The sequence below is a fragment of the Panthera pardus genome, unplaced genomic scaffold, assembly GCF_024362965.1.
Source record: "Panthera pardus isolate Hobbes unplaced genomic scaffold, ASM2436296v1 HiC_scaffold_6, whole genome shotgun sequence".
Lineage (NCBI taxonomy): Eukaryota > Metazoa > Chordata > Mammalia > Carnivora > Felidae > Panthera > Panthera pardus.
The window spans coordinates 56,039,969-56,061,996 of NW_026526991.1; the positions used below are offsets into that span (position 1 = coordinate 56,039,969).

The 22,028-nt window shown below is 36.1% G+C and overlaps 1 protein-coding gene across 4 annotated transcripts in view; it reads right to left on the reverse strand.

Annotated features, from left to right (window-relative positions):
• Window positions 1–22,028, reverse strand: part of SLC16A7 (solute carrier family 16 member 7) — a 188,487-nt gene that overhangs the window by 157,722 nt on the left and 8,737 nt on the right. The window lies entirely within an intron of this gene.

Below are 22,028 nucleotides of genomic sequence, written 5' to 3' on the forward strand. Positions count from 1 at the left end.
CCTGACTCTGTGCTACGTAAAAATCATTTTAATTGTTCATCCATGGAAAAGACAGCTGACTTGTTTTGAACACCCACTATGAGCCAAGTAATTTCCATGGGTGTCTCATTCAATTTCCATATGTTCCATGTTGGTTGCAACATCCAGTGTTGCTAGGAGAGGTTTCACCACCTACCTTTTGCAGATGAGGAAACAGCCTCAAGGAGGTTTAGCAAGTTGCCAATTTTCATACCACTGGTAAACAGTGCTTCTAAAGCATGAACGTCCAATCATGTCAAACTACTGCTATCCAGAAAATGTTCTGGCTTACATTTTCACTACGAAGGGCAGAAAATCTGCTCATATTTTAAGAGTGCTCCACTAGTGAATCAATACATGCAACTTGATGTTAAGCTATAATAATATTCAAGGTTAAGCAAGGACTGAGCTTCCCAAGAGGAAATGCACCACATCAAGATAAGTGACAAAAGGAAGCTACCATTCTTCTGGGCTTTCGGTGGAGCATACAGAGAAGCAAGGGAAAATCGGAAAGGATCACAATTCACACAGTGTCAATTCAGTTCACACTTCTTTGTTCCTTGCTTCAACAACTTGATTTGGACCTACTGTGTATAAGGCACCTTAGTGCCTCCTATACAGCGTAAAAGAAGTAAATGGTTTTCTTCAAAAAGTTTACAGGAAATTCATAGAAATTTACAAAGCAAAATATACAATGAGTTCTAAATATTATTCGATTGCTGAGTGTTATGAAAATTCAAAAGGGGAAACAGATTATTCTGATTGGGGTCATGAGGATACACATTATTCAAAAGGATGGAATTTGAGCTGCCCTTGAAGGACAGGCTTAGTATCAATAGGTACAGATTGTAAAAGAAAATACACTAAGTTGAGAAATCAAAAGTCTGGATACAGAAAGTTGTATAACATATTTGGGAAATGACAATAAAATGTGAAGTTTAAGAAACTACGTAGGCACACATTCTGAAATCTTTTGTAGAGGAGGATTTTTAAAACAATGACTTATAAGGATCATCAACCACTTCCATTTAAAAGTTGTTCATAAAACAGAGGCATCTGGGGGCACCTGAGTAGCTCAGTCAGTTGAACATGCCACTCTTGATTTCCGCTCAGGTCATGATCTCATGGTTCATGAGTTCAAGCCCTACATTGGGCTCTGCACTGGCAAATGTGGAGCCTAGTTGGGATTCCCTGTCTCCCTTTCTCTCCGCCCCTCCCCAACTCGTTCGTTCTCTCTCTCTCTCTCTCTCAAAACAAGTAAATAAAAATTAAAAAAACAAAAAACAAAATCAGAGGCACCTGGCTGGCTCAGTTGGAAGAGCATGTGACTCTTGATCTCGAAGTTGTGAGTTCAAGCCCCATGCTGGGTGTAGACGATTACTTAAAATAAATAAACTTAAAAAAAATAAAAGTTGCTCTTTCATTTTATTACCTATATGTAGATAATTTTTTTAATTTAATTATTTATTTTGAGAGAGAGAGAGAGAGAAAGCAAGGCGGGGGGTGGGGGGGGGCAAAGAAAAGAGGGAGAGAGAGAATCCCAAGCAGGCTCCATGCTGTCAGCACAGAGCCCGATGCAGGACTCAAACTCACGAACTGTGAGATCATGACCTGAGCTGAAACCGAGAGACGCTTAACCGACTGATCCATCCAGGTGCTCGACCTATGTGTAGATAATTTTTTGTAATTTAATGTATAATATGAACACTGGTCATAATGAAGTGTTTTAAATATAAGAAGTTCATATCATTTTAATAGTCAGGCACATAGCTTCTAGATAGAAAATTTTATTATTATCATTTGAGAAAAGTGGGTTGTCCAAGTACTGTTCTATCATTGCATATGGCAAACAATGGAGACAGATACAGTCAGGTGAAAAACATTATGGACTGAATGTTTGTGTCCCCCTCCCAACTTCATATGTTAAAGCCATAATCCCCATTATGACATTAGGTGGAGTCTTTGGGAGGTAATTTGGTTTATATGAGGTCATGGGGGTGGGAGGGTAGGGGTCCTCATAACGGGATTAGTGTCCTTACAAGAAGAAACCAGAGAACTTGTTCCTTCTCTCTCTCTCTGTCTCTGTCTCTGTCCCATCATCTGAGGACACAGCAAGAAGACGGGTATTTGCAAACCAGGAAAAGGGCTTTTACCAGGAATCAGCATTTTGATGAGGGACTTCCCAATCTTAAGAATTAGCAGAAATAAATGTTGTTTAAGCAACCAGTTTATGAGATTTCATTACAACACTGCAACTAACTAAGGCAGATGACTAGGCAGATAGACGGATTGCCTAAAGACAAACTGACTGTTTTAAAAATGAAAATAGAAGATAGTCTTTTGAGGCTCAATGTGGTCTTTCTAAGATTTCTATCTTGGGGCACCTGGGTGGCTCAGTCAGTTAAGCATCTGACTCTTGGTTTGGGCTCAGGTCATGAGCTCATGGTTCGTGGGTTCAAGCCCCACATCGGGCTCTGTGCTGACAGCACAGAGACTGCTTGAGATTCTCTCTCCCCCAGTCTCTCTACCCCTTCTCTTCTCTCTCACTCACTCTTTACCAAAATAAATTAAAAAAACTTTAAAAAATATTTTTAAAAATTAAAAAAAAGAAATTATTTCTATCTTAAAAAAAGAAAAAAAAAATATTTCTATCTTCATCCTAAGGATGGGAAAATTTTTTTTCAATGTTTTTTATTTATTTTTGGGACAGAGAGAGACAGACCATGAACGGGGGAGGGGAAGAGAGAGAGGGAGACACAGAATCGGAAACAGGCTCCAGGCTCCGAGCCATCAGCCCAGAGCCTGACGCGGGGCTCGAACTCACGGACCGCGAGATCGTGACCTGGCTGAAGTCGGATGCTTAACCGACTGCGCCATCCAGGCGCCCCAAGGATGGGAAAATTTAATCTGAGTGCCGGTGGGACATTAATTAATTGATTCATTCATTTTGTCAGTAATTGAGGACCTACCATATGGAAAGCCCTAAGCTAACTGGTGGATTAAAACACACACACATGGCACAAAAACAGACACATAGACCAATGGAATAGAATAGAAACCCCAGAACTAGACCCACAAACGTATGGCCAACTAATCTTTGACAAAGCAGGAAAGAACATCCAATGGAACAAAGACAGTCTCTTTAACAAATGGTGCTGGGAGAACTGGACAGCAACATGCAGAAGGTTGAAACTAGACTACTTTCTCACATCATTCACAAAAATAAACTCAAAATGGATAAAGGACCTGAATGTGAGACAGGAAACCATCAAAACCCTAGAGGAGAAAGCAGGAAAAGACCTCTCTGACCTCAGCCGTAGCAATCTCTTACTCGACACATCCCCAAAGGCAAGGGAATTAAAAGCAAAAATGAACTACTGGGACCTTATGAAGATAAAAAGCTTCTGCACAGCAAAGGAAACAACCAACAAAACTAAAAGGCAACCAACGGAATGGGAAAAGATATTTGCAAATGACATATCGGACAAAGGGCTAGTATCCAAAATCTATAAAGAGCTCACCAAACTCCACACCCGAAAAACAAATAACCCAGTGAAGAAATGGGCAGAAAACATGAATAGACACTTCTCTAAAGAAGACATCCGGATGGCCAACAGGCACATGAAAAGATGCTCAACGTCGCTCCTCATCAGGGAAATAGAAATCAAAACCACACTCAGATATCATCTCACGCCAGTCAGAGTGGCCAAAATGAACAAATCAGAGACTATAGATGCTGGAGAGGATGTGGAGAAACGGGAACCCTCTTGTACTGTTGGTGGGAATGCAAATTGGTGCAGCCACTCTGGAAAGCAGTGTGGAGGTTCCTCAGAAAATTAAAAATAGACCTACCCTATGACCCAGCAATAGCACTGCTAGGAATTTACCCAAGGGATACAGGAGTACTGATGCATAGGGGCACTTGTACCCCAATGTTTATAGCAGCACTCTCAACAATAGCCAAATTATGGAAAGAGCCTAAATGTCCATCAATGGATGAATGGATAAAGAAATTGTGGTTTATATACACAATGGAATACTACATGGCAATGAGAAAGAACAAAATATGGCCCTTTGTAGCAACGTGGATGGAACTGGAGAGTGTGATTCTAAGTGAAATAAGCCATACAGAGAAAGACAGATACCATATGGTTTCACTCTTATGTGGATCCTGAGAAACTTACCAGAAACCCATGGGGGAGGGGAAGGAAAAAAAAAAAAAGAGGTTAGAGTGGGAGAGAGCCAAAGCATAAGAGACTCTTAAAAACTGAGAACAAACTGAAGGTTGATGGGGGGTGGGAGGGAGGGGAGGGTGGGTGATGGGTATTGAGAAGGGCACCTTTTGGGATGAGCACTGGGTGTTGTATGGAAACCAATTTGACAATAAATTTCATATATTAAAAAAAACACACACACACCAAAAGAATATGATGTGTTTTCCTTTACTACATGGTAGGGGTGATAGATTATATAAGCATATAATTATAGTCAAGTGTGCTAAAAGCTACAATGGAGGTGATTAAGTCCCTGTGAAAGCAATGAAGACTTCCTATGGGATTCTGGCATAATTTTGTAGAGGAAGTGGCAATGGAAAGTAATCATGAATGATAAGCAGTTAGAGGAAAAGGTTTGATAGATCATTTAGATATAAAGAGCAGAATATTCAAAGTCATAATTCTTGAAAGGGTCTAGCACATGATGGCCATGAATCATTGGATGCATGATTACAAAAAGCAAGAATGAAGACTGAAAATGTATGACAGTACTTGATAGTAAAAGGAAAGCTAAGGGTTACAACAGTAAGCAGAAGGTAAATCTTCAGGCATGGGAGGGACATAATTAGTTTTGTTTTTTAGTACAATTGGTTTGAGATGATGTGGAGAATTATAAAAGAGAGAAGAGGGTTATCAAGTCTTAAGGGTTTGATGAAAATATGGATATAGATGGGTTAGAAGTGTCAAGAATGACCTTGTATATCCAGTGTCGAGATTGGGTGGATATTAATGGATGGAGGAACACCAAGAAGTGGGAGAACAGAATATCTGCAATGGCCATGCAGGACTGAATCAAAGGAGGTCAATTCGGGCAAGATTTGTAGACCTGGAAAATATCCCCTTGGAAAGGCTAAGCTGAAACTCTGAAGACAGGAGTGTCACTGAAAAGAAAAAAAAAAAAAAATGACAGAGGAAAGCAAAAAGCAGACATTTGAGAAATAAATAGTGTTGGGTGAATAAAAAAAAATAGTTGAGTCTATGAAGGAGACAAAGATAGGGAGGAAGATTGTCAAATGTATAAAAAAGAACAGGAACTAAGTAAAGATGATAGATTTATCCAGAGAGAGTCCTCATATTTAATCTTGCTTCCTCTGAAGCTTTGTGGACAAAAATATGTCATTACTGAAAGATAAAAAAAATCTTTCCTCGGGAGGCTAAAGTTTCTCTCTAGTAAAATTAATGACAAACATCAGACAGGACAAGATAAATAAATATAAATCAAAAGACTAGTACATACATACACATAGACAACTGCATGATTACACAGTTTACATAAGAAAGGCATATGTACTTTTCATAGCACAAGAAGTCTAAATACTGACCTACCAAATTTTATGTACTTCTGGAAGGATTCATTTAAATTTTCATATTAAATGCAAGAGAAATTAATGGATTTTTTTCATCGTTGAGGTTGTGACATAATGCCACAGGAAATTATTTCTGGTTTAATTCACCAATTGTGCATAAACTCTCTTGGGTGCCAGGTCAACATACGAAGCATAGCATGGTGTAAGTGATATGAGACCTACAGGGAACTGCGAGATTGGCTTCATTTCTAATGAGGGAAAAGTTTTATTTACAAGACAACTCAGCTGTGAAACTGAAGTAATAACATGAATTAATTTATACACTCTGCATTTAAAGGTCAAGTACTTTAAACAACTTCTCTCCATGTTCTTGAGAGTAGGAAAAAAACCATATTAAATAATATTTATAGATGTTGTAGAACAAAGTCTCTTTGTTGGTACACATTAAACTCCCACATAAAATATATTCAGATGGAAAGTTAAATCTATTTTACTCAGTGGCAAAGAAATTAAAACTGTCCAGGTTAAAATCTATATCCTTTTAGCTTTTACCAAACAAAATTTGTTTTCCCTGTAACTCAATCTGACCAACTTGTCATCAGCCATGAGCTTGAAAGTCGAGAGACAAAATAAGAAATATCACTGTCACTGAATATATGATAAGTTGAAATTTCTGTCTCTTTAGTAACAATTTTATTACTCAAGCATATTTTTATGTAAAGGAAATTACATAAAAAATTTCTTCCCCAAAATGACAAGTTGTTTTGTTTCTAATTCACGAGTCTACATTAGACATATTTTCAATTGCCTCCCTTTCTTTCAATTTGCTTCTTGATGATGGTGATAGAACATACCTAGGTAGACAGGCTTGTACCACATGATCTTAACCCCAGGCCATAGCCAATTAGACCAGCAATTACATCAAGTGAAGGGAAAGAAATAATAAACATTCACTGAGCAGCCACTATACATAAGTCATCACTTTTACTTATTACTTTTCACAGGTAGTAACTCATTTATTGCTCACCACAGCTATGTGGTAGTTACTATCATTATCATCCCCCTTTTCAGAGGAAGAAACTGAGTCTCAGAATCATTAAGAAAGCTTCCTAAGATTACAATGCTAACAAGATTTGGAGCTGAGATTCAAATCCAGCCAGTCCAGCTGCTGAACCTGAACTCTAACCACAATGGTATACTGTCCTGAAATAGTATGCCACTTTACTACTATCTATAGGTGAGGCTAAGACAATTTTATTTTCTACCTCAAAAATTTGAAGAACTTCATGGAGAGACTGAGTCAGTTGGACTGTGTTGGATGCTAGAAGCATGAGGTCATTTAGCATTGCAACAACATGCAAAATGGGCAGACCCTGGGGAAAATCAGTCATGCGTTACCATTCCAGCAAGATCTGACTGTACTTCCTGAAATCAGGCTCTAAGAAATCCCTCTGTATTTCCAATCAATGAGTTTATTATTTGAGTTCATTTGTACAAATCTCTGTGCTTTGTAGTATAAAAAATCCCTCCATGGAAATCAACTAAAAATTGCACATAAAATAGGAAAAATAGAAAGAAAGAAATATCCAGAGAATAAAACTAACTGAAAGGGGAAACCAGATGGTTAAGAGGAGTACATTATTCAGGTTTCCTCTTGGGACATTTGATGAACTGGGTGGACTGAGACTTAAGGTTTCACAGCCCAAAGGTTGCTTGCAAAGATCACAATTCACAAAGCCAGCCAGAGATGGAAAGTCTCCAAAAGGTGATAGGCCCTCCTGTAATCCAATAAAACTATATCGTCATTGTAGGAGAAATAAGTCTATAAGAGTACACACACATATACACACCCACACAGCTGGCAACTGCAAAAAAAAAAAAAAAAAAAAAAGTCTGCCTCCAAACCTGGCACTAGTGAAGAGGAACAACAAACAACAACAAAAATCACCTGAGGATTCATGACCAACAGTCATCACTCACATGGCTTTGCAGCTCATTTCATATTATCAAGGTAGCTCAAACATCTAAAACCAGTTTACAGTGTTGAGTAATGCTCTAGATTCCTGGCAAAAGGAAATGTAAATTCTCTCAACTATAAACCCAGCTTAGCCCAAACTTCAAATAATTCCCACATGACAAAAATCTAAGCAATAAGGCATTATTAAGCAAGAACCAGGAGAAACTACAGACAGAGAATCAGGTCCATAAAGACATTAGATAACAAAATTATCAAAGATAAAATATAAATTAAATACGCTTTATAAAGGAAAGGACTAAAATGTGATTAAAGAATAAGAGACCGTGAAGAAATTGTACAAGAACTGAACATTAAAAACTTTTGCCCATATATGACTTATTATTAAAACCAAATAAAACCAAAAGAAGGCAAATGAATAATAAATATAAAATTTTTAATAGTGATTAACTCTGAGAAGAGTTGGGAGGGGCGCAGAATGAGGAAGAAAGAATGATGCTAGGGAGATGAGCACAGTTAAGATTCGATTTCTGTTAATACTTTAGCTCTTGAATTGGTTAGTGGGTTCATTGGTTTTCACTGTTTTAACAAGTAACTTAAAATACCTATGAATAATGAGAGCAAGTCACAAACTTGAGGACCAAACCATACATTCATACATATATACACACATTACTATTTAAAAAACAATTATTATAGTTCACCACATTAATAGAATCCAGGAAAAATCATAAAATCTCCTGAAAATCCTACCAACCTAAAATTAGAAGAAAAATGCCTTAATCTCGTGAATAAAATGTATAAAAACAAAACAAAAAGAAAAACAAATAAAAATGTATAACATCATATTTACTGTTATCACTGTAAGAGATTAGGAACAAGACAAGAATCAGATCTATACAATGTCTTATTAAGAGTCCCCGGAAAAGCAGTGAGGCACAAGAGAAAGAAATTATATGTAAGGGGTCGGAAATAAAATTCTTTTTATACACAGATTACAGATATATCTCTCTGCATAGGATAAAAATCTACAAATAAAATACTAGAATCAAGTAGATGGTCAGTTTGGTAGATAAAATATCATACAAGAATAAATTATTTACACATCATAAAGTATATGTAATTTTAAAAGACAACATATATCTTCATTACATAGTTCTTTCTTAAAAAATATTACAAAATGTGGCAAATTCTTTTCAGATACAATTTTTCAAAATGGAAGACATGAAGGAAGACCTGAATGAATAGAGATAAACAATACTCATGAATTAAGAATATCAGTACAACTGCCAAATTGATGTACTGATTCAAATGCAATGAAAAATCCTTTTTTTTTAAATTTTTACTTGAAACTTAGGTCTAAAATGTATTGAAAGATCAAAGGCCAGGATGGCAAAGTCAGTTCTAAACCAGAACAAATGGAGGGGGTCATAGATTACTAAATATCAAGGTTGGTTTTACAGCTATGGTGACTAAGAGGTGCCAGTGCCAGGATAGATGAATTTACCAAAGAAACACAACAGAAAGCCAGGAAATAAATACACACAGAATTTATTTTTATTCCAAAACTGGCATTACCAACAAGTAGGGGAAACACCCGCACTGGAAATTATGACATAAGATCTTCCCCTCATACCGTGAAGAAAAATAAAGAATAAATGAATCACCGCTGATGAGAAAACAAAGCTAGATAGCTGAGCTATCCAACCCAAGAGCCACATGAGTCTATTTAAATTTAAATTTAAATTGCTTAAAATTAAATTTAAAAATTTAGTTCCTCAGTCACATTATTCACATTTCAAGTGCTCAAAAGCAATATGTGGCTAGTGACTATCATTTTGGACAGTGCCACATACAAAATATTTCCATCAGTAGGGAAAGTCTATTGGACAGTGCTGAGAACACTTAGGATAGTATCTTCATGCTCTTGGGGGTGAGAAGGATATATCAAGCAAGAAATAACAAATTAAACAAACAAGAAAAAATGGAAATAACTGATAAAATTCAGCTATTAAAATTCAGAACTATTTATCAAAAGACACTATATAAAAAATGAAAAAGAAAGCCTTTATCTTTGTTTTTTTATTTTTCTAATGTTTATTTATTTTTGAGAGAAAGACAGACAGAATGTGAGTGGGGAAGGAGCAGAGAGAGAAGGAGACACAGAATCCTAAACAGGCTACAGGCCTGACCCTGGGCTCAAACTCAGGAACCGCGAAATCATGACCTGATCTGAAGTCGTTTAACTGACTGAGCCACCCAGGCGTCCCAAAAAGCCTTTATCTGAAGGAAGGTATTTGTAACATGTATATATGGAACATTCAGGATATATAAAAACCTACATAAGCAATAAAAAGATAAACACTCACATAGAAAAATGGACAAAAGACTTATCAGGTACTTTATGTGATGGCAGAAAATGGTAATAACAATTTGACTTATTTTATCAAAATATATATACTAAAACGTTTGACAAATTTGCATGTTCCATTTTAAATCATCAAGAGTAAGGAGGGCCAACAACAATCTATTTTCTGGCCTGGATGAAAGATTATACTGGTTTAGACAGCATCCCAGCAACATATAAGTAGGCTGATAATAATGTTTGAACATGTAGTTAAGTAGATACTTCTACTGTTAGCTTATCCTTCATTAAAAGACAGTTTTCTAGTTCCCTTAACAATTTATTTTCACCTTACTTTGAGCACACAAGAGTACTTGGGACACACAGAGCATATTTATACCACCTTCTCACTCGGGTGCAAAATTTGGTGGTGACTAAGGCATTAATCTCATATTTGTCTCAATCAGAAGAATCAGAGAAGATAAAGGCATGTGTGTGCCTGGAGGGTGGAATGGAAAAAGGAGATTAAGTTGTAAACTATGAGGAAATACTCAAAATATAACTGAAATGCGTAGTTTCCTCAAAGCAAAGAAAATTTCCAATCCTGAATTAACATGAATACATATTATTCAATGCACCATCCACTTCCTTACCCTCTTCTCCAAAAACACAACACAGACAGGATAAAAAACAAATCACAATTTCCTAACTTTCCATATAGAAAGAAAAAAGTCTTCATATTTTAATGAAATGAATTTTAAAAGTTGATGTTTCTATACCTCAAAATTTGAATCAAAACTACACTCACACTACATACCCAAGTGGCATAGTTTGCACTAAATCTTAGTTTTAACCAAATTCTAAAAGGAGCACGAGAGGATTTTTGAGCTTCTGGCATATGGTAAAAACAATAGTGATATTAAACAACTTCAAATAATTTAAAATATCACTTAGTATCGTGAAGTGCCAAACAGTAATACACGGTCATTTGATCACACTCAGAAAAGGCAGTGTGAGTATGAGCCAATGATTCTACAAGTAGACTTAATTTGTCAGAGAGAAATAGACAATAGGAACACTTTGTGTGGATCCCAGGAGACTATGACATGATTTCGCCCCTCAAGGTCTTTGTAATCTAAGAATGAGAGGAAAACAATTAATAGTGTGGCAATTCTTGTACAAGGTGAATAGTGCTAGCCAGTTGCAGAGATAATAGGACATTCATATCAGGTTGAATATCAGAGGACATATGACGATCACTAGTAAGAATTAGGAAGAATCCATACCATGAATTAGGACCCCAATCTAATGAATGGAGTGTGTATGATGGGTGATAGCTGACAGTCTAGGTGAACTAGAAGTTACCACAAATATGATCCACTTTAGGATAGCAGGACTTTAGCTCCCAGACTGAAGTTCAAAGACCCCTCTCCCCAGGGAAGGAAACTGTAAAGAACATGTCTGTGCCCAGTATTCATAGAGGATAGGGGAGCCAGAGAATTCTACAAGCAGTGATCAGTATGTGGAAACAGGTATAAAGTAGCCCTAACAGCAGAAGAAAGTGAGGCTGGGAAAATCAGGCTCATGAGTGCAGGCATGTAACACATTATCAAGAAAAAAAGGCGGGCACCTGTGTGGCTCAGTCGTTTGGGCGACTGACTTCACTCAGGTCATGATCTCACAGATTGTGAGTTCGAGCCCCATGTCAGGCTCTGTGCTGATAGCTCAGAGCCTGGAGTCTGCTTCGGATTCTGTGTCTCCCTCTCTCTCTCTCTCTCTGCCCCTCTCCCACTCACGTTCTGCCTCTCTCCTTCAAAAATAAACATTAAAAAAATTTCTTTTAAAGAAAAGAAGAGGATAGACTTGAGAGAACAATGGTAGAGACCCATGGTTCAACCAGTCGGCCAACTCTTGAAACAAACTTGCTGTTGAAAAACACTGTAAAGGCCAACCCCTCTGATTGACAGTAATGGGTCACCCAGTTCCAGTTTAGCCTCACTACTTCCTACTATCCTAGGCAGAGACTGTTTAATTATATATTCTGCTTCGATTCAGATTGGCCTGCCAAAGGAGATTAGGTTTGAGTTAGCTGGTAAGTATAATCAGTAGGCCAACTTTGCACAACTAAGGAAAGCAGACAAAAGGCCATAAGATTTGGAGGGGGTGAATTTTTGTGCATAATTTTCTATTTCTGATTAACAGTCCCATATGGTTCCCTTTTGAGGTATATTCTGATTGTATGCTTGACTTCTCTTCCTCACAAGTACATGCCTCCTACCTCCTCCTCTGCTACACAGACTCTTATTCATTTTCTCCTGCCAATTTCCTATGTTCTGTTCCTTCCAAAGGAGACACACAACCCTAATTCTATCCTGTTGTCACAGAGCTGTGAGTACAAATGTCATTCTTTTTGCAAAACCAAGAATAGGAACTGATGAGAAGAAACTTAGTCATTGACTTTCCGGGCTAATGAAAATGCCGAGAAATGTGATGACTTCTACAGCACCCCGTGGCAAAAACTGCATTTTAAAACCCATTTGTAACCACTTGGTTGATGCCTGCCTCCTCAGTATTAATTCTAATGCAAACCATAGTGTGATATCTCCATATGCGATTTTTCATAAACATATAAATTCAATAATAACTTGGACATCCTCAGAGGAAAAGGTTTTTACATGAATTGGTAGATAATTTCCAAGTTGGTATGTTTTGCTTTGCATCTAGAATCTCAACAATGAATCTGTAACACTCAGAGTTCTTTGTGCAGTCAGAACTTAGAATAACATGATTAATCAAACCTTTTTCAAAGGCAGGGATCTATGGTTGCAAAAAAATCAAAATCCACTCAGCACAGCTTAAGGAAAAGAGAAAAAAACAAAAATAGTGTCAACACAGAATTCAACTGCAGAACTCATATGTTGTTAGGCAGCTGCCGGCCCCCTCTGTCTCTCTAGGGCCTTGAACAGTTCAGATGCTAAGAATATGATCTAAGTATTAAAATGTGGAATCTGGAGTGTCTAGTCCCAAACATTATCTCCACTATTTACTAACTGTGAACTTTGCTGAATCACTTAATGTCTCAGTGCCTTTGTGCTTTCTGTTAAAAAAAAAAAAAAAAGTAATAATGGTACCTATCTTATGTGTATGAATTAAACAAGATAACACATGAAGTATTTATATTTAGGACAGTGTCTGAGACAGTAGGCACTAAATAAATCTAAGTCATTGTGATAGCATTATTATAATTGCTTGTTTTGAGCATATATGCCATTCTTCTCTCTGCCTGCTCTTCTATGTTGCCAATTCATAGATTAAGAAAAATGTCAAGAACACAATTCATAGGGACTTTTTCTCTATGGCTGAACTTACCAACAAATGAAGCTGGCTAAGACATCTATGAGCTGCTTGTAAGATGGTGAGTTCACTGTATGCTTGCAAACCTTTTAATTGAAGCTGGGTAATCACTTTTCATGGATTCAGCAAGTAATATTAATACACTGGTTGAAATATTGGGCTAAACAACTTCTAAGTTTCTGTGAGTGCATGATTCAATTTATATAGATTTTGTGTAAAATCCATGATACTTAAATTCAAGTAAAGTCTTCAATGCAAATCTAGAACTTAAATTTTCCTTTGTTTAAATCCTATAAATCATTTAAATCCTTTAAATCCTATAAAATGATGTTTCAATCCTTTAAATCCTATAAAATGATGGGGCAATACACATCATACATACACGAGGAGAACCAGATGTCAATACAGTAAATGTTTTTCTAATGATTAAAAGGGTAAATACCCTGTAAATCAGGTAAATATCCACTTCAACAGAAAATATGTGGTAAAATCTTGATGTTAAAGTGAGAGCTCACTCAAAAAGTTTAAATGCTCATTTTAGATACATCTAACCTATAGAATTTTCAGTGTGGTTGAGAAATAAGATGGATCCATGGAAATGTCAGGTACTGTAAGGGGGAAAATAGAGGAAGAGAAAAATCACAAAATTTTATCAGCATAGAATTCTACGTAGAAAGTGTACCAGTTTCCAAGCAAAACATTATGCTACTATCAAAGATACCATTTATTGCACCAAAATTTCAGTACAGATAGGTGATTTCCACAAAATCAAGAAAAAAGTGAGTTGTGGGAAGGAAGAGGGGATGGTGGCAGCAGTGATCAAAAGGAACAACCATTTCTCTTTGGAATTTCTTGACCTGAATACCTTTGTGTACATTATAAGCAGAGCCACTATTAAGAAGGGAAAATCATATACCATCAAAGTGTGTGTTGAGCAAGGAAGACTGCTAATTGTCATGCATTTTGGACCTGGAAGGGAATGTGCTACTTTGAAAGGATTAGCTTTGCATCGTCTTAATTTTCATTACCTTAAAGGGTATAGAAAGTATGGAAGGAAAAGTCTAGTGTGCTATTTTAGTAGACTGGCAAACATTAGTCAAAATTCAGGAAACTTGCTCTTGTGCTTCTTGAAGGCAGGTGACTTTTACTCATCTTTTAGCCCCATTATTGAGTACAACAATATTTTTAGGTTCACTGGTCTCAGTCACACTAGATAGAATGGAATGACAGTATATGGAAAGATAATGAGTAAAAAATACTAAGCATACTTTTAAATCTATAATATAACAATTTATGTTGGTTAGCCATGTGTTTTAATAAATGTTTGAGTGTGACGTGTATGGCAGAAAACTTCAGAATGTGGTAAGAAAAATGATTTAGAGATGTTGAGTTATGTGTTTAAGGACATCGGTAAAGTCTATTGAGCAGGTAATCATATAAATGGTGTTGATAATTAAGCACTTCATTGATATGGCTACAAGCTACAATACAACACTATATACAGATAACAAGCAATGGTTTCAATTTTTTTCTTAGTATTCCTGCAAAACACACTAGATGTCTTTGCCTCCTGTGTCGTAAAACGAAACAAAACAAAAACCCTTCAGGATTGCACAAAATTTGGTCAGTCACTATGGTAAAATACAGCTATATTTCAGTAACTAAAGCTTTTACAAGCTAAGGAATTCAAAATTTAGATTGCCTCTATGTATGATGTGGCAATACACATCATACATACACAAGGAGAACCAGATGTCAATATAGTAAATGCTTTTTCTAATGATTAAAATCCCAAGATTTGAAAAGGCAGAGTGATTCTATGAATAACAAACAAGATAACCATAGTATTCTCACATGGGAATTGTTCATCTAGTTCATGAGTTAGATTAAAGGATTTTGAGTCTACTAGAACAGACCCCAGGTCTCAACAATGGATTCCCCACCTCAATAATTCCATTTATCATTCTGCTTCTTATTGTTGTTTGCCATATCAATATTAAAATTTTACTAACCCATATGACCTTGATGTTTGTCATTTTCTTATGAAAACAGAGATAGCAGCTACCTGATTGGTCATGCTTTGTAAGACACCTGAGAATATGTCACATGTTTAAAACTGTGACAATGAAATCCAAAATTTAGTTACTCTTCAGACACATGCAGGGCTTTATAAATACTTCCAAATTCTATTTTGTCTTAAACATAGAGCTCTTGTCTCAAGGCAATGCTTCCTAAATGGTGTTCCATTAAATTCCAAAGCTATGAAATTCTATTCAAAATCACCTCTGTAATCAAATAAGCTTGGAAAATTTTGAACTTAGACTAGAGGCTAGTGCTTATCCAAAGCCAAGCAGAACTTTATAAGCATAGTAATGATGATGGATGAGAAGGGTGCATATATTTAATAAAAAACCATTTTGCCTTTATGAAGCCCTTATTAATGTGCACTAATTTAAGTAATACATTCATATGACTAATCACATGACTAAAGACTGACAGAATAGAGCACTTAATATATGTAGATTAATTTTTTTGATTCCATACTTCATGGTGAAATGGGCCTAACAATAATGCTTAAAAAATCTAGATTATTTAATAAAATTAGCCAGCCACCTCTCCAAAGAAAGTATTTGTGCCAAAACATGTAAAATTAAAATCTATAAAATGTCACTCATGTTAAGTAAATTCTCAGACAGAATATGACTTCTAACTGGGGAATGATGCTAGCAAATATACTATTAAGTATAATAGAAGAGATGAGTTTCAGTTCCCTTTTAAATAATGAATTTTAGGGGAACTGTGTAAATAAAAAACATGTATCATACAACGGGCTTATTCTTGAAATGCTGTAATTCCTTTATATCCATGGCTAATTTTTTTTTTTCCAGAATAACAGTGACTCAGTTCCCCCTGCTCGTTCTACTGAATATTCTTTATTTTTCACCCTTACAAACAATTGATTTAAGACAACTGAATAACTAAGAAATAGAATCAAGCAAAGTCTTGAGAAGATAATGGAGTTATTTTTACACAATAAAACCCTAACCAGGTAACTTAAAATCAACTCAGAATATTTCTTTTTTGCATTTGTGAAAAATAAATATCTCAATATTTTTTTCGTTAAAAAAACTAAAACACCTGGGGTGCCTGGATGGCTCAATCAATTGGGCATCTGACTCTTGATTTTGGCTCAGGTCATGACCCCATGGCTCCTGGGATTGAGCTCCCCATGGGGTGTTGTGCTGGCAGCACAAAGCTTGCTTGGGATTCTCTCTCTCCCTCTCTGCCCCTCTCCCACTCACCCTTAGGCTCTCTCTCTTTTTCTCTATCTCAAAATAAATAAACTTGCTTTTTTTTTTAATTAGAAAAAAGAAACTAAAATATCCATCAATATTGAAAATAAATTCAGGAAAACCTATGAACTTCCTTATAGAGATTTTAAGCACAAATTCAGAAAGTTTTAGTGGCCTACCTAGAATATTTCAATTGCATGACAAATGATTTTTGTTGTTGGTACCTATTTTTTTTTAGTTTTGTTCAAACTAAATGATAAAATACTTTGGCTAGAAGCAAAAGAGAGAATTCCCGTAAAATGATATTTTAGGTATTATCAGGATGCTTCTTATCTTTGCAGAATATTTTAATAAGCACCTCCAACTCTTCTGTTATATGACAGTTAAGATACTAAACAATGAAATCCCTATTCTATGTATTTATACTTAAAGGTCACAGGCCTGGGGTAGTAAAGCTAAAAGCCAGTTCTATAGGCATCATGCTGTTGCCCGTCCATTACACTTTTCTTTCTCAGTTTGACTTCTGGCAACTGTTAGGTTCTTATGACTATTATTTGTAGTTTTGCCTTCCAGTAAAACTGAAGGGCATTTCAGGGAACAGTCACTAGGTCCTGGCCAAAGTGAATGCCAACATCCAACAGAGTCAAGTCATGGTCCAAGATGAGGCAACAAGCAAGCTTCAACAGGTTCATCATTTTAGACTCCAGCACTTTAGAGTTCACAGGATAAATCCACATCTTGTGAGCAAGGTAAAGGCCAGAAAACCCAACTGTCAGCCACACAAATGTCTTCACGTTGCTTAGAACACTTTCAGCAACAGGCCAAAGGCAGATTTCTGGAGCAATGGCAACACCATCCATGGCAATCCAAGAACAGGAATAGTCACCAAAGATATGAATGACTGATAACTTCGCTAGTATTATTACTGGAGCAATTGTGTGGCTACACACACAGTGTGGTAGTTTCACAGAGGCAGCAAATTGAGCATCTGAATGTTCGCCAATCTTGGCACACACGCTTTTCTCCATATACTTGTTTTCAACCCTATCAGGTAATTTCTCATTTAAGAGATTACAAAGGAAAAAAAAAAAAAAGGTAAAAGTCAATGTCAAGCAAAGGAAAAGAAAGTTTTTTATTAATGATCACCGGCATATTTAAGACAGAAATTATACCAAAAAATTGATAAGTTATGTGATCATGTGTATTTCTATTTTCAGATTTCTAGGAATCTGAGAGACTTCCCAGGAATGTAGGAAGGAGCTGGCTGTACAGACAAAGAATGCCTAGTTTTTAAAACAAACTTGACTGTCTAATGAAATAACGTTAAAGAACCATGGCACTTTGATTAGCTTATATTATTCTGATACTTTTTAGTAACATGGACAGCACATTAGAATTATTTCTTTTTAAATCATCAATGATCTGATTACAAAAGATGGCCCTTTTCAGGAGCCAAAAGAGTCCACATAGAAACTTTTCTCACCCCAACAGACTATATGGGGATATTTTAATTCAGGATTAATAATCCAAATAGATCAATTTGAACCTCTAGTTCTACTTTTGTGCAAGACCCATGCGTACAGGAATATCTGATTTGTATAACCACTCTTTGTTTGAATTATTGTCCTTAGACTCTTGGTTTTGGTAAACTACCAAATTTAATTACTATAGATTATCTAAAAATAGATGGACTATGCTCTTAATCTGTCCATAAAAATGTTCAATTAACAATGGAGCATTTCTTATTTTACCCATCAACTCTCTCCTATAAAATACTGTTCAGTAAGTGTTAATAATACCTGATAATTTTCCCATACCTCCTTGATTGGATATCTTTTTGGAATTAAGAAGGGATATTATAATTACAATGCATAAATTATATTCTCTTGTCATCTACAATGAAAAATCCCACTCACATTGAATGACCATTAGACACAATAAAACTCTGATAAACAAGACAATGTTCAACTCAACTGCCTCACATTTTGCAGCACGTAGTATCTCAATCATGTATTCTGAAATTGTTTTACTACAAAAAAACATATTTTTAATCTTTATACTGGAATTTCATTATAGCACCATCTTCTAGGTACTACAGCTTAATGTACTTGACCTTTCATGCTATAGTTACGAGCTAAATTGCATATAATGAAGGTTTTCCTAAATCCCTTTGAAATGGGTTTAAGATGGACTCTTAAACTGAATTCAAATGATGATGAGATTCTGGTAGTTTAATGAACCAATTATTACTAAGATTTTGGGATTTTAGATGTGAATAGTTTCTTATTAAGATATAAATGGAGATCAATGCACCTGTTTATTAATAAAGCATAATCAAGCACTCAGAAAAAAAGGAAAACAATATTCAAATCCCAGTTATTTAAACACAGTCCTAATTCAATAGTGTTAACCATGTCTACCTAATTTCTTGGTGCTAACATCAGTCGCAACATACACAGTTCAGAGTTAACATTTTTTAAAAGAAGGATCATGTATGTGTGTTATGGTCTGAACGTTTGGGGCCCCCCTAAACTCATATGTTGATAACCTAATGCCCAAGGTGATGATATTAGGAGATGGGGCCTTTGTCAGGGGCTTAGGTCATGAGGGTGGAGCCCTCATGAATGGCATTAGTGCTCTTGTAAAGGAGACCCCAAAGAGTTCCTGAATCCCTCCCACCATGTGAGGATACAAGGAGAAGTCTACAACCTGGAGGAAGAAGGCCCTCACCCGACCACACTGGCACCCAGATCTGAGACCAGCAGCTTCCAAAACTGTGAGAAATAAATTTCTGTTGTTTATAAGCTACCCAGTCTGCAGCATTTGTTACAACAGCTTGAACAGACTAAGACAATGTGGAAGAGGGGCAAAATAAAATTTTGTCAACATTTTTCTTGTCCTTTTAATTTTCTCTTTTATTTTTTGAGAACGACCTAAACGTGTGATTTTGGTATTTAAAAATACATTTTTTTAATTAGCATAATTTAAAAGGACAGAACCCTAAATATTTTTCTTTTATCCTCCCCATATTTTCCTTTTCTAGAAAATGTGTGTTCCATGAGGGAAGATTCCACTCTGCTTGGGAAGACTACATGGAACAGGATAAATGTGGATTTTGAAAATAGAGCTTTGTTATCTAACATGCCTGAGACATGAGATGCCTCTTCATTTGGATCCTAAATTAGTGACAATGGGACCCATGTTACAGTGTTGTTGAGGCTTTCAGATAATGACTTTCAGGATTCCGTGAGGTAATCCTGCACCTTCTCTTTGGCACATAACCTGCACCAACTATGCTATTTGTCTTCTCTTTCCCCTTTTCCAATACCAAAAATCTGAGTGAGCAAATCTTTTTGAAAATCCTTAGGACACAAGAGAATACTTTAAAAGTCACATTTTTAAATTTAGATTTTATTACAGACCACAACTCAATATCTGAACGTATAGCTGAGGAGGCGTTAAGTATTATTGCTACAAGACAAAAGCTAGTAAAGTAAAAGGACTAATAAAATGTGAAATAATTTAAATAGCTAATAGACTAAAAACGTTTGAGGGAACATTCATTCTTAAGTGAAAGTTATAGACCCAATATGCATAATAATTTTTATCATAAGCAGTGAAATATCCCAATGAACAATAATTAAGTTTCTAAGCATTCAAAATAAGATTTTAATTTTAATTGGTGATAAGTCTACAGAAGTGTCTCTTCCCCCTTTTATTGAACATTTGAAAACAAATGTAGATAATGGGTCCAGCCAGGTACCTTACTGAGATAGAGTAACAAGTCTGTTATTGATTAAAAAAAATAATAACAATAAAAATTTGCATGTCTCCTCAATGAAGCAACTTTTTTTTTTTTAATTAACAGCATTTATTACTTGGCAATTAATGATAAAAAAGGAAATAATTTTAGGTGAGCTTTAGAACTGTTATCTGTGAATCCTGTAGCAGGCCATTAATGTAATTAATGTTCTTCTCCATGGCTCAAGTGGCCAGATTACTCTCCACAGAGATGCTAATGTGGCCCATGAGGGATGGATTTACATTTTCATACACTCCCTGCAGCTTCTTCTGAATCATTCACCTTTTCCTATCTACTTATTATTTTGTCATATCCATTAGTGATATGCAAATATTTCTGCAGTATCTCTTGCTTTCTAAGTTCAGGGGGGAAAAAAACTTGTATTAAGTTGCATTGATTCTTTGTTTTTCCTCTAAAAAAGCCATTGCTTTAGGAAAATGCATTGAAGGACTTGATTGCTTCAGTGAAGACACCATGCCATAAGTAAGTGGGACTTTTATGAAGGTTAGGAAGGGATACTACAGGAAAATGGAGGGGGAAAAAAGAAGACATTCTAAACAACTAAGCATTAACAGGTAAAGAAAAGAGAGAAGGGATTATAGACAGAAAGTGACAGAGACAAAAAGAAACAGAGAGAACATAGAAAGTTCTGGGTCAATAAAACACCGGTATTTTCAATAAAAATCTGCAGATAAATTTGTAGTGAAAGACTCAAGTTTTATAAAAACACAGCACAATGCTTTTAACAAAAAAGAATTCAGTCATACAATAGAACAAATCGGCAAATTCGCTTTTTTTTTTTAAATGTATTGAAGTCCATTCCTATCTATGTCCCAGCTCCAAAAGTTTCCTTTTAAAAAAGTCAATTTCTTGGTCATATTGAACAATGGTGATCTATTTACTAGTACTACAGCCTTAAACCAAGAATCTGTTCTATCTCATCTTTAGTATTCTCTTCCCTAGAATGGGTATAACAACATCCACCTTAGTCCTCAGTGGGCTATTGTAAGTTTTTAATGAGATAAGGTATGAAATGCTCTTGACACAGTGCTGGCACTTAGTTGTGTTCTCAATATCTAGTTTTTGTTGTTTATTTTTTACTAAACTAGTGATTAGCAAAACTAATTAACACATGTCCAGCACACATGTACTTTCTGAAGGTTTGGATAACTTGTGAGAAAAAAATTTCTCTGCCCTACAGGAAATAATCAATTTTATCAACTGAATGAGTATTCTGACTCAGTGATTTTCCACATGGGCTATACTTTAGTATCACAGATTACTGAGTGAAACCAAAATCTTATCCTGAAGTAATTCACCAATTGGTTCAAATGTCCCTTTATGATAGAAGACAGGATTCAGTAGGCAGAGACGATAAGATTAGGGCCTGAGGTCCTGGGTGCAGAAAAACCCCTATTTTGGAACAATGCTGGGAGCTTCTGACTACAGCAAGCCCCCTCAGGCATAAAACAGACCCCACCTACTCCCCCTCAGGTTTCCCCTCTGGAATTGGACAAAAGACCTAAGTATGGCCACAGCCCACCTCTCATACAATGGAAACGAACCAATCAGGAATGGACAACCCAGCACCTAGAGCTATCAAGCCAATAAGGAAGGGTAGAACCTGAGAAGGAAGGGGGTAGGGGGAAGGGGGAGGGCTG